This window comes from Peromyscus californicus, unplaced genomic scaffold (genome assembly GCF_007827085.1).
Source record: "Peromyscus californicus insignis strain IS unplaced genomic scaffold, ASM782708v3 Scaffold_10__1_contigs__length_136768540, whole genome shotgun sequence".
Classification (NCBI taxonomy): Eukaryota; Metazoa; Chordata; class Mammalia; order Rodentia; family Cricetidae; genus Peromyscus; species Peromyscus californicus.
The window spans coordinates 61,340,152-61,354,561 of NW_026294391.1; the positions used below are offsets into that span (position 1 = coordinate 61,340,152).

Sequence of the window (14,410 nt, forward strand, 5' to 3'; positions counted from 1 at the left end):
ATGGAGTACCAGCAATTATAAAGATAATATCCATACCACCGTGATTTGTATATGGTCCGAGTGTGCCTCACAACTTTATATGTTGAAATTTTCCCCCATTGTAATGTATTGGGACAGTACAAAATTAATTCGGTGATAGTGTTTAGAGACAAGGCCTTTAAGAGGCGACTATGTTTAAATAAGGCCATTATGGTGCAGCTCTCATGGTTGAGTTCTGGTAAATTAGGGCAAGAGGGAAGACACAGAGTCACACACCTGTCCCTTGCCCCTTGTCATATGATACTCTATATAGCTTTAGGACCCTGGTTTCAAGGGTCCTTGAACTAAAGTAAAGTCTTTAGTTTATAAAGTCTCCAGTCTCCTGTATTTTGTTACATAACAGTAAATGGACTAATATAGATATTTAGACTTTGCAGTACTGTTGTAAGTACTAAAAGAATTTATGTGCATGAAAGTGTTTAAAACAGAGCCTTGCATAGGATAAGACAATATATGTGTGAGCTACTGTCGTCACTAAAGCTGTTGATTGTTGTGGCTCCTGATGCTGTTACTGTAAAAGAAAACATCTTAGAGTTTCTTGAAGCTATTATATATTTTCTTCAGTTTTTCCTCACAGGTTTCTCCAAAAATGAGAGTGGTTAGCTGCCACTGCTCTTTCTCTGAGATACCGCCCCCACCAAGAGCTAAACTCTAGAATGAATTGTTAATCAAAATTGTACCCCCAAAACTGCCCTGGACACAAGGAAAGCTTGCCCTTCCCTGCCTGTCGTTCCACAGCATCACTGAATCAAGATGCCTCGCATGTCTCACTACTATTCTTGTACAGACATGGAGAAGATACGAATGGGCCAGCACGCACTACACTCTCTGAGAATTAACCTAGAGCATGCTGCTTCCATTCCTTTGTGTGATTCAGTTTTTCTTCCTTCCTGCACTTCTCAGTGCTTCTGTGGAGTTGCACGTTACTGACTAGCCACAGACAATGCATTGCCTTATCCTTAGCTAGGCCTCTAGGCAGCTGGGACTGGTGGGACAGGCTGTACTCCATAGACGCTGGTTCATTCCCATTGTAGCTGGAGTCCTCCCTCTCATTCCCATAAGAACCCCGTGAGAAGGAGAAACCAAACTCACAGATGCATACCCCATGTTTGCTCACCTCCCTTTTCAGGTAAAGGGCAACTAAGACATTGACATTTCCCCCCAGCAAGTTCTGTCACTGGCATCTGCTTACTTTCTCCCACACATTAATTGATCCTCGACTACTGGTGCAAGCCTTTGTATGATCATACGGATTTAAACATCCTTGATCCAACTACCATAACCTCTTCCTACACCTACACCACTTATCCACATCCTCAGTCACACCCAGAATCTTTTTGTCACCAAAAACTACCCGACCTGTGTCATCTTCTATTTATATATCCTATTCTCTGGCTGCTTCTGTCCCACTGAGAACTTTTCTCTGTTTCTATTAATTGCATTTTTAGAACTCTTACTTTCTCCCAATTTACTAGCCTCATTCGGCATAATTACCTTCTCTGACTGGCCTGGAATCTGCAATCCATTATTTCAATCACTGCCCTTTCCATACTCTTTAACCTCCTCCTTCAGCCCCTGGTGCCACCTGCACATCCACATTCTGCTGCTTCAGAAGAGTTCTTCCGGGAAAACCTGGCCAGTTCCCGCTCTAATCGCCTCTATACCCTCATCTTTCCACTGCTCACTGCCTTGACTCCTGAATCTTTACCCATGTCCTCTCTAATGGGAACATCATGCTCAAACCTCTCATCTTTAAGGAAAAGCCTCTCAGCCTTACCTCTCCATTTGCTATCCCCCTCCTTTTCTTCCTAAGGTTTTGGAATAAATAGTGTATTGTTACTGCCTCTTCTCACAGTGCAGCCTGCTTCTGTTTCCTGAGTACATCCTCTTATCATCACTACTGTTACTATAATTAAGAATTGTACTGTAGCCACCACTAGACAAAAGGGCCTCAAGAGGGAGCATCTTGTCTAACTTAGCTATGTGGCCCCAGAGCCTAGCACAGTGCTTGATTGATAGGAGGTGCTCAATAAACGAATTATGTCACAAACACTTACTGAGCACCTACTAGGAACCAAGCACTATATCGGCTCTGTTAGAATCCACAGCATTTGGGCCCTAATCCATCACAAAATCCACATTCAAGAACCATTGATTCTCACAGAAACCATCTCTCCTTTGTGAATGCCCATGACCACTGCTCTGTGCTGGGCCTTCCTTGCAAAAGTCAGGCAAATTTTATTGAATAAGCCTGATAAAACCCAGCAGATCACAAAAGACTAATTGCTTATATAAATGGCCATGGATAGGTTTGTTAAGGGGTATGGAGCTGACAGCGTGTTTTCCAGGCTGTCAGAACCAGTTCTGAACAGCTCTAGGGCCACACATTCACTTGCAACTCTATCTCAACACAGCTAAGCTCTACTAAGCTTCTGCATAACCTGGCCCTGGCCCTTTTCTTCAGCTTCTCTCAACAAATCTTTGTTTCCAGGTTTTTATCTTCCACCTTCAAAGCAGTGAAGAAGTTTCTTGGTCTCCTATTCAACAGTATGAAGAAATACCAATAGTAGAAGTTCTACTGAGTTCAGGATCCCACTTCACATAATGTACTTCCCCTTTCCACTCAGAGGCTACCTTTGGTAGCTCTGCTTCATTCTACCAACTGGATCCTATGCCAGGTGGTCAATAGGAATAGAATTTGGTTTTAATGGCCAGGGAAAGGCTTCACGGACAAGAAAGGGACACTTTGTGATTACAGTTCAGCAGATGGAAATGCTCTGGCTAAACATGAAGATCTCTCTCTCTCTCTCTCTCTCTCTCTCTCTCTCTCTCTCTCTCTCTCTCTGTGTGTGTGTGTGTGTGTGTGTGTGTGTGTGTGTGTGTGTGTGTGTGTGTGTGTTTCATAGTTTTCTTCTTGGAAGGAGGTGCATGTATAATGCAAGATCAAGAGGTACAAATGGAGTAAGTGCTCTCCCCACTCCTGCCAGGGGCTCCTCTCTGGGTGCGATCACTGTTTCTTTTGTGGCCTTCTAGAGATGGTGGATACATTTACATTTACAAATACTGGCATAGCTGCATTCTAGTCACTGACTTATAACATGGCCAAAGACACCATCAGCAGAGGGAACTGGTATGTGCAGAAATGTTAAAGTAGGAAATGCCCTTTCATCCAATATACTCTTCTTAAGTCCAAATCTCTCTTAGTAGCCTTTTCCATCCTGCCAGGGAGCCCAAGTTCAAATTTCTAAACCCCTCCAATTGGTACCATGGCCTGCAGTTTGCACAATATAGTCATAGCCTCTGTTTCTTGCAACTTTGGTACAGTTCTGTAAAGTCACTTTCTCCTTAGCTATCTTTGCCTTAGAGTTAGGCCAATTAATAATCCCTGCACCTCCGCTGTAGCTAGTTTGAAAAACATTTCCATGTGCAGCTACTTCTAACCACTGTCCATTTGCAAATTTTGTCCCTATCCTTCAGGTCTGTGTTGATTCTCATAGGCAATACTGGAATTTGGAATGAATGCCTACCTAATGGCCTCAAGCACCTTAAGTAAAATCAAATGACCTAAGTACTGTTAGAGCTCACTAGTACTCAACAAATATTTGTTTCTTTCTCATCTTTTCTCTGATATCTCCTTCCTACCACCCTTCATCCATTCTCCACGTTACATATGCATGTGGATCATCAGATGGTGTACAATTCATGAAATATTTCTTTATGTCTTTTCTCTAATGAAATCAAGATCAGAACATTAGAACATGACAACTTACCTGAACCCTACAGGAAGGTACTAGGAAATTCCAGGTATATACACTGCAAAGGAGAATCACCTCCAATGCCTCTTAAATCATTGACTTCAGAATCTAGATTGGCATCACTGTCACTTAAGAGGCTAAGAAGGTCAATACTTACCCTGCATTGCAACCTTAAAATTCTACATATCTTTTATGACTCATCTCCAAAGTCATCTTCTTCCTGAAGCCTTCCAAAAACTGGGTCAGTTCATCTGTTTTCACAGAAGTCTGAATGAACTTTTTCCTTTCTGTGCATTGCCAAAGGTGAGTCTGTTCTTCCTGGTCTGATGCAGTACAGTAAGACTCCATTACCCATTCCAACTCATTATCCCACCTCCTAAGGCATGTCCAACTAAATGAGGTGGGTGGCTATTGAGGAGCACATTAGGAGCTTCCCTCAACTCGTGTGTACTAAATTAAACTTAGAGTATGCTTTACCCTGAAACTGATTTACTTTCGCCTTGATCTAGTTCAGTGCATATGATGTAAGTGTAACTTAATTTTTAACTTGTATGACATCTGCTTTATTTCAATGAAGTTAAAATGTTTTTCATGTCATCAACTGTTCTTTGAAAATAATTTAATGATTTTATAAGGCTTTCATCTTGTTTCAGTCCATAGTATATCTGTTCCCCCTCTTCGAAGGCTCATCTATTTTTTCTATTTTAGCTTTTACAGATAGCATTATACTAAAGGTGTATAAATTTGTAACTGAACATCTATTTCTCAGAAGACATACTTTGAAGTTCAGTTTCTCAGTCATGAGGTACTAAGATTTATCCATGTTTTTGTAGAGATTACCAAGCCACTTCCTATGACATGGTGCTGATTTAAACCACTGGTAGTATACAAGAATGATAAGATCATTGCACTGTGGCCAGCACAGTTCATAAATCTTTTCTAATATGATAGGCAACAACAATGGCCTGTCATTGTTACTCCAACTTGAGTTCTTTTATCGTTAGTAAGATGGAAGAGTTTTTCACTAATGTTAACATGTGTGATTTGTTTGGCCCTGTCCTGTCATTTAACCTATGTATTTCTATAGCTTGCTTTCTGATGATCACATTGTCTCCCTTATAAATTGACATGTAGTTTATGTAGTCAGCATGTTTGCTAGCAGTCATGCTTCTTGCTATTCACAATTGATAAGTTTGATAAAATTATGGCAAACATTGTACTAGGGAGTGCTGGCCCATAGCATATAGATCTGATTTATTAACAACAAAATCACAACCAGCAGCACCGTCACACATGACTGAAGCTCATGTGATACCCATAGTTTATCTGTAAGGTATCTTCCAGCCTTCTTTAAGTTTAGAAGCACTAGACAGCACTATGCTTGGGGAGTGTTTTGAACAGTGAAATCATCAAAAAAAAATGTGATGATTGTGGCACTAAACACACCATGAAAAGTGCTTTATTTATAGCCTAAGATTGGAAACAAAAGCCATAGTTGGGATTCTGCATTTATCCAAATATGACCACATAAATACCAGAATTGATCTTTGGTTTATCACTAAATTACAGCAAAATGGGTGATTTTGCAAATATGCAAATCATATAAGGACAGAATGTACCTTATTATATTATTGTCTGAGTGCCCAGATGACCAATTATATTTTAATGTCATTCAAGCTTTCATAGAATTTTACATTTTTAATTATGTAATCATATAACTCTTCCCTTTTGTTATTTAATATATTTAGTTTATAGAAAGCTGAAATAATGTAGTCACCTTCATTCTGATGTATACATGTGTGTACGTATATGTACATATTTTATTCTAAACATTCTCTTTAATAATACACCTGAAACTTCACTTGATGGATGATGTGTGAAATCATTTGGACAGGTACCAAACACAGGTCATAATGACCCCATCATGAGCACTGTGGCATTCCAGCTCCCGGTGCAGGCTCCTCCGAACACAGGTAGGCCAGTTCTGGAATACATAAGCAATTGCCAGAAAATAGAAAAGAAGGGCAGAATGGCCTTACCTTCACCATTCCATGAAGGTGCTGGCTCTTAGGCCACTTAGTAGTGAGGGTGCTGATCTCTCCAGGCCACAAAATGGTATTCTCTGAAGTGCTTCCAGAGCTCATTCTGTGCCTTTCTGTGAACCTGTTGAATTAGAATATGGGTCACTGGGTATCTAGAATCTGCATTTTTAAATCATGTTAAACTATATAGAACATGAAGTTTACCATTCAATCTTTTATAATCACACAGTTGGGTGGCATTTACCACAGTCCCACCGTTCGCAGCTGTTCATCTCCAGAACTTTCTCAGCTTCCCAAAGTTGAAACTTTGTACCCATTTCACAGGAACTCTCATCCTCTCTCCTACCTCGCCAGCATTAACCACTATTCTACTCTGTCTCTTGAATTTCTATATTCTAAGTAACCCACAGCAGTAACATCTTACAGTATTTGCCCTTTTGTTAAAAAAAATGTTTGTTTTAATAAGAAAATGGCCAGTGCTAAAAAGCACATCCATGTCTCATGCAGCATCACTTATTTTTGAAAATCTTATGTTTCCCAGGGACCTCTGAGGGTCCCAAAACCTTCGTGAGTCAAAATTACCTAACATTAAGAATCTATGTGAGAGGACTAGATAGATGGCTCAGAGATTAAGAGCACTTGCTGCTCTTGCAGAGGACTTAAGTTCAGTTCCCATCACCCACATCAGGCAGCTCTCAACTGCTTGCAACTCAGAATTCAGGGGATCCAATGGCCTCTATGTGATACGGTAAAAGACTGAATGAGGAAGACCCTAAGTACAGTTGTAGTGGGTAGCCATTCCAGCTTTGATCTGGAAGTTCCAACCCCCATTGAGGGTAACTGTCACGCTTACAAGGTGGGGCTGAGAGAGGACCCTGAAGACCGGAGATCCTGATGCGCCGCCTCTCTTGATTCCTAGACCCTGGACGCTGGAGGTAGACTGAGCAGAGTTCTCCAGAGAACACCGCTGGACTGCACTACGTCTTTCCCAGACCCTGCGACCTACCTATCCCTTCATTTGTAAGTTACGCCACTAATAAATCTCCCTTTTAACTACGTGGAGTGGCCATAATAATTTCACCAATATACAGTTACCAAAAAAATGAACTCATAGATGTTTTATTTGGAAATTATTAATTGTTTCCAATCAAAAATAAGTTTTGTGAACTGTTTTGAATTTATTGAAGCTCTCCTTGAATTAGTAGGTTTTTGAATTCTGTTTTCAGTTCTAACATGCTAAATATCAATAGACATAGCATACATAAACAAAATGTCCAAGGATCCCATAAAACATTTAAGAGTAATCAGCAAACTGAGTATGCGTACACACATCTACACTTCCAGGTACTGCTGAGACTGAGGCAAGGGGGTTGAAAGTTTGACACCAGGACAGACAAGGTAATTTAATGAGACCCTCTCTCAAAACCCAAATCAAAAGAGGTAGAGGTGTGGCACAGTGGTAGCACTTGCATAGAAGACATGGGAACCTTGGTTGGATCACCGGTTCTGAAAAATATAGTGTATGTAAAGAGTCCTAAAACAAAATTGATAGCCAAGGATGATGCCACACACCTGTATTCCCAGAACTCAGGAGGCGAAGGCAGGAAGATTACAAGTTAGAGGCCCGCTGGGCTATAAGGAAGATCACAAGTTAGAGACCAGCCTGGGCTATATAGCAAATTCAAGGCCAGCCTGAGCTATATAGCAAAACCAGACTCAAAGGGATGGGAGTTGGTTTTTTGAGATATAGTTTCTCTGTGTAACATTCCTGGCTGTCCTGGAACTTGCTTTGTAGACCAGACTGGCCTTGAACTCACTGAGATCCACCTGCCTCTGCCTCCCAAGTACTGGGATAAAGGCATGTGTCACTACCACCTGGTTAAGGAGGGGGGACTTTTATTCTAACCTTTCTACAATAAATGAGACACAGATTAGCTCAGAATTGGGCTTTTTTTTTTTTTTTTGGTTTTTCGAGACAGGGTTTCTCTGTGTAGCTTTGCGCCTCTCCTGGAACTCACTTGGTAGCCCAGGCTGGCCTCGAACTCACAGAGATCCGCCTGGCTCTGCCTCCCGAGTGCTGGGATTAAAGGCGTGCGCCACCACTGCCCGGCTGGGCTTTTTTTTTTTTAAAGAAAAAATAAGATTCCCAGGGGAAGCTCATGAGTATCACCGCCACAAATAATCAGCATATCATAATGACTCAGGAAGGTAGTGTAGATTATCAGGTATGCCTGCTAAAACATTTAGGGAATTTAGCTCTAATACATATATACATATGACAGTGTTGAGCCAAAAATACCAAAAATGAATTAATGAATCCTTAGGATACACCAATAAAAGGATAGTGTCCAGAATGAAGGAGATGGTTTTCCTTCTACTCCACACCATTTCAGGAGTACTGGGTTTAGCTTTAGAGTACCATATACCAAGAGTGACAAAAACAAAATACAGTGTATCCTCAAAAGGACAAATGAGCTAATAAGGAGGCTGGAATGCAAGACAAATGCAGAATTGTTGAATCTAGAGGCTAATCTCTAGAGCTATCAAGCCCAGAGAACTGGAAAAATGTGGTTGAATAGTCATTATGTGGAAGAGACCCTTCTGCCCAGGTAAGGCCATCCACACATGTGGCTAGTAATTCTCAAATCTGTTTATCCAGAAGGGGGCACTCCTGTGAGCTTCAGCCCTCCCCAGGTTCCCTCAATCCAGACTTCCTCAGGCACCTCCAGCTACACAGGACTAGAATCAAATTGTTGGTCCTATTTTCACAAGTAAAGAACCAGAGGCTCACTTGTGCAGAGGGCCTGGTCCAGTTCCATGGGGGCTCCTCAGCCATTGGTTCACAGTTCATGTGTTTCCACTAGTTTGGCTATTTGTCCCTGTGCTTTTTCCAATCATGGTCTTAATATCTCTTGCTCATTCAGTCGCTTCTCCCTCTCGCCGATTGGATTCCCGGAGTTCCACCTGGGGCTTGGCCGTGGATCTCTGCATCTGCTTCCATCAGACACTGGACGAGAGTTCTATCATGACAGCCAGGGTGTTATCCGATCACCAGAGCAGGTCAGCTCAGGCACTCTCTCAACCATTGCCAGTAGTCTACAGTGGAGGTATCTTTGTGGATTTCTGGGGACCTCTCTAGCAACTGTTTGGGAGGCCCCCAGGCAGTGGAGCTGAGACCTCTCCTTGGTGCATGAGCTGGCTTTTTGGAGCCTGGGGCCTATGCTGTGACACTTTGCTCAGCCTTGGTGTAGGGAAGAGGGGACTGGACCTGCCTTGACTGAATCTACCAGGCTGGGCTGACTCCCCAGGGGAGACCTTGCCTTGGAAGAGGTGGGAATGGGGGGTGGATTGGGGGGGAGTGCTGGAGGGTGGGAGGAGAGAGGATGGGGGAATCCGTGGCTGATATGTGAAATTAAGTTAATTATAAAATTATATATATATATATAACTAGAGGCTCAAAAAAATTAGCATATTTCCTTTTGGGTTCCAGTCTGCCTGACTCTCTGAGTGTGTACCTTTACATTTCCATGATGTTAGCTTATATAATAATCAGGAAGAAATGAAAACACAACCCTACAGACCTATCTTGTAGCCATTTTCACAGGGGATTTGGTCTTGCCTCGAAAATGAATGTGCTTTGAAGCCTAATTTTTTTAGATTATATTAAAAATTAATTTCTGGCACTATCAGGGACAAAATCATTAAGCAGAAAAACTTGGAGAGGTTCCTGCCCCTCTTTAGACCACACTTTCCTGATCATTAAAGGGAAGATCTCCATGTCTTCTTACAAATGGGTCCTTCCAAGTGTCTATAGCGGACAATGTTCTGGGGAAGGTACAGACATTATGAATAAGTGCTCATGCCATTTGGCCTGTGTAATAGCTCAGCTGTGTTCCAACCTCATCCTCCAGGACCTGCTGGGCTGCAGGCTGATCATATATCTTCACAATACTCTCATCAGCTCCAGGCACCCAGCCCAACATGACGTAGTTCTGCACAGTCCTGATGCGCCTCTGGAAATACCAGTGGGTTACTCAACTGGAGAAGTGATCAGGTAAGAATGAAAACCCTGAGGCACATACAGTATCCCTCCCCATACCCCAAGACCCCATGAGTCACTTACTAGCTTCATGGCCTTGGACAAGTCATGGGACTTCTCTGAGCCTCGGTTTTCTCATCTGTGAAAAGAAGAAAAGGGGGAGGAGATAACATATAAGGCTAAGGATGTTGTTCAACTGGTAGGATGCTTGCTTAGCATGCACCAAGTCTAGAATTGGCACACACCTATGATCCCAGCACTTAGGAGCAGAGGTAGGAAGATGAGAAGTTCAATGTCATCCTTGGCTACAAAGCAAGTCTAAGTTTTTAGACAATGTGTCAAAAAAAAGGGCTAGAAATATATAATTTACCTAACTGTTGTGAAATTTTACATTTTTGGCTGAGCCAGGCTAGCCAATGCCAACTCTGCCTTGGATTCACTAGTTCTTATCAAGGTCCCCCTTCTGTGTCCTTCCATTCTGATAATTGCCCCATCATCCACCAGCCAAAGAATACTCAAAGAACTAAGGCTACATTTGGGGACTCCCAGCTCAGTCACTAGTACAAATCAGGTGGCTTCTGCTTCCTTTCACAGGGAGCAAGTTCCTTCCCACTGAGGCCCTCCAAGCAGCTCTGCAGCAGCCCCCACCCAGTCCCTCTCATTCTGCCTCTGGGGGCTAAATTGTACAGATAAAATCCTCTTAGTCATGACAAGTCTAACGATGTCAGAAGGCAACAATCATGTCCTATTCACTTTCTAGGCTTCTTTCCTTAATCTCTCCTTTATCTCATCCCCCTTTTAAAGAAATATATAACCAAGCACACACAGTACTTGAGATATGGTTCTACAAATGCTGGTCAGAAGAAAACAATCAACTCCTGCAATTTTAGAGCCTATCCAATAATTAATATAACCTGATTTTGCATTAATTTTTCTACCTTAAACATAGCTTCATCCGTTAGAACTGTAATTTCTTAAAAGAATTTTGTCTGTTTTATAAAACAAGCACAAAATGTCCCACTTGCTCTTATCAACTTTATTTTGTTATTGTTGGATTATCTTTGTGGTCTAGTAAATTCTTCATAGATTTCTAGTTCTGTCATCCAGCATATTACTTTCTCCTTGCATTCCAGGTCTGTTTTCCCACCTCCTAAGTGTGCTATTCTACAGCTCCACCCAAGACATGAACTAAAAGGCTGAAGCCAAGCCACAGCCAGGTAGAACCCTGCAACCTTCTACCCAGGAACTCTCTATAATGTTGAAGCTCAATATTTTTCCTAACTTGATGTGCCTGAAAGACCATTCATTTTCATCATCACAGTGGCTCACATAGCATCTTAGAGACTCAGGGAGGGGCAGGCCTCCTGAGAAGAAAGCTGAACTGGGAGAAAGGTGTTTCTCCATGTGCTGCTGCTAATCCCAAAGAGAATGGGGCCTCATCCTCCACACTGAGTGAGAATTCCTCATCCAGGAAAAATACAGACAATAACTGATATCCTTTGTGAATGGTTTCTTCATGTGTATGGGTGGCTCTGGGAATTAAATAGGCAATGTATGTTAAGTATCCAGCATGTTTGATACCTTAAAAAAACACATTCAGAATCTAGCTAGAAGAGGAATGCTGACTCATAGTTCCTCCATCTTGTTCACAGAGCACCACAACAAAAAGCTTTGTCATGCTCTTGTCTGCCCTACAGACACACTGTAATCATCAATTAATTCATTGATTTCATCAAAAAAGGCTGTATTTCCTGGTTCCCAATTCTGACTACACGGCATAGTTCCCTAATAGGAATATTGTGGCCAACACTATACCATGTTATCCACAGCCCACATCATCGCACTTGCAGCTGCTCCTTTACCTGATCCTGCTTTTTACAGGGCAGGTAATAGAATCCAGGCAAGGTGACCAAGGTTGGTCTTAAAATCAGGTAGTTCCCACATTTTTATGGCTAAAGGGAAGATTGTGATACCCCATCCTACTCACCCCGACATCTCTGACATGATGCCCACCCCACCCCCAACTCCTGCCTCTCCCATCTTGGCTCCCTGTGGCTTATGATGCTTCGTACCACATCTCAAGGCTTCCAGTCACCACAGGTCCAGGGTGAAGTCGAGAAAAAAGTGAATCTGCCATCGGAGAAACCTGTGAGTGTGCAACACCAAAAGACATTTTATACTGGGTTTCTTTAGTACTGCTTGGGTAATAATCAGCATATTATTATAACAACAGCAAATATTTACATGTATGCTTTATAGTTTATAAAATTCTCCAGTGAATAATTTTTTCTTTGATCCTCAAAATAGTTCAGTGGCTTCATTTGTGGAAAACCATTGCTAAAAAAAATTTAGAAAGAAATTGTCTTTATCAAGCTAAACTATACACACACATACACAAAAATAATCCCTGCCACACAATCCAGTTTAATAAAACAAAAATGTTGAAGGTCAACTACTTTGCCCCCAAAGGCATTAAACTCTAAGGTTTCTATCTTTTAAGGAAGATATTAGCTGTATTTTAGAAATAAGCATAATTCTCTAAAAGGTTAGTTTGCTCAGAGTCCACACAGCAAATAACAGAGATGGCACTTAAAGCCTGGGTTATATGACTCTAAACCTAATTCTTTCTGTCTAATCCTAAAACGCCATTCAACTGCCTTCAGTAAAATGGCCGCCATCCTCCCTTTGGAGAAATGGGCAGTGGTTAACTGAAGCCATCTTAAACACACAGAATCCTAACAAATTCTCAAATTTTTTTTTTTTTAAAATATCACCTTCCCCTTTAGGCATCCAAGTTTCTAGATCATTCTAGAAAAGCTTTTTTCTCCTTAGAGGTAGGGAGCCACAGAACCGCATGCAGCCCCCTGCCAGCTGCGCCACCCAGCTCTGGCCCCACCCTCCATCTTGCAGCAGTACATCACTCGTCATCGTCATCAAGTCACGGGGCCTGCCCACTGTCCCACTGCATCAGAAATGCCGCAGTCTGTGAAAATGGCATTGTTTTCATCCTCCATCTTTCAGCCCCATCCTTTCCACTGCAGTCCCCCCAAACGATGGGAACACACGCACATAACAGAAATCCAGACCACACAGTCCAGTTTCTACATAAAGCCACAGCCCTGAGGAGAACCCATGCTAAGGATGAGAAATGAGGTACTATTCTCAAGCTGCCACTTCCTCAACCACCTTGCAAAAAAAATAATTAGGAAGCAAATGCCCCAACTCAATTCTCATCAACTCACTCATTCATACCTTGTCTTACCTAAAGCAATTAGCTACTTCTTCAAAATTGCTCACTCCCTCCTAATTTAAATGGCTAGCTCAGTTAAAGGGGTGAAAAGGTTGTCATTTGCAGAGTGGGACTATCAATCAAATAGCCTGAGGTGAGTCACATACAAAGAATGGCCCTAGGAGCTGGCCTGCAAAGCCAGGCATCATCACTGCACCACAAACCACCCAGTCTCAGCTCCAGCCTGCCAGATGACGTCAGCATTCAGACTGCCTCCCAGATCCTGAATTTAGGGCCCCAAACCCTGCATTGCCTCCTAGAAATGACCTTTCAACCTCTAAAGATGTATATATATATATATATATAATCACTTCAGGTTGTACTAACCTCCTCTGAGCCTTCCCTCTATCAAGCCTACTTCCTCTATTTTCCTGTCTCCTTATCTGTTCTCTTTTCTTTCCCTCAGATTACTTCCAACTTTTATAAATACCTGGATCCTTGTCTGGGCTTGAGTCAGCATAGTCTTCAGCCATCTTCCTGAGTTTGCCGACCTCAGGCTCCAGCTCTACACAGATAGCTTAAACTGGCTCAAATGGATTTTAACTCGACAGAAATGATTTTTTTTTCCTTTGTCATAAAATATCTAAAGTGATCAAGATCAATTTCTGGCCATTTTCAATCCACTTGGTCCAGTTTACAGCGCTTACGCAGGAGCTAGGCACTGAGGGGCTCAGGATGCATCAGGAAGGAGATGAAACTGCGTCAAATCTGCTCAGAAGACCAGTGGGGGACAAAAAGGACCTGATGCTGAGGACCATACCATTAGTAATGGTGACGCTGGAGGGGGAATCAGAAAGAACCTAATAGTCCATGAGGTAGGATCAAACCACTGTGGACCCCGGGGGAGGGGCTAAAAGCCTGATGCTCAATGACGCAGTATCTAATCATTCCTGTGAGAAAGGAGGGGAAAGATGCTGATGCTCAGCAGATAGGAACAAACCACTGCCATGTACAGGGAACTGAATGGGGATGCTTTAGTGCAAGACACCATCAAACCACTCTAGGTTACGAGCTAGATAATCAGGGGGAAGGCTAAGAGCATAGAGGGCCTAATAATCTGTGATGCAGGAGCAGGCCACTCTGGAGGTTTAGTGGCAAGGATGCTGTTCTGAGAAATAGGACCAAACCACTGGGGAAAGGAGGGGAGCAGGAAAGAGCTGAAATCTCTTAAAGCAAATTTATTTCCCCCTAGTGACATAAAAGAAGATTCAATATTCTGGGAGACAGAGTCAAATCCTATTTCATG

The 14,410-nt window shown here is 42.3% G+C and overlaps 1 long non-coding RNA gene across 2 annotated transcripts in view; it reads right to left on the bottom strand.

Moving 5' to 3' along the window:
- The window catches only part of LOC128108242 (uncharacterized), a 71,346-nt gene extending 57,479 nt beyond the window's left edge, over window positions 1–13,867 (bottom strand). The window contains exons 1-4 of one of the 2 annotated variants that reach the window (XR_008217384.1): window positions 13,595–13,867; window positions 11,948–12,021; window positions 9,960–10,014; window positions 5,834–5,957 (exon numbers count right to left, since the gene is read on the bottom strand). This is a non-coding gene — a long non-coding RNA (uncharacterized LOC128108242). Of the gene's footprint in view, window positions 1–5,833; window positions 5,958–9,959; window positions 10,015–11,947; window positions 12,022–12,649; window positions 12,665–13,594 lie in introns of those variants that run through there. The other variant, XR_008217387.1, reaches the window with a different exon arrangement.
- Between the last annotated feature and the right edge of the window lie 543 nt (window positions 13,868–14,410).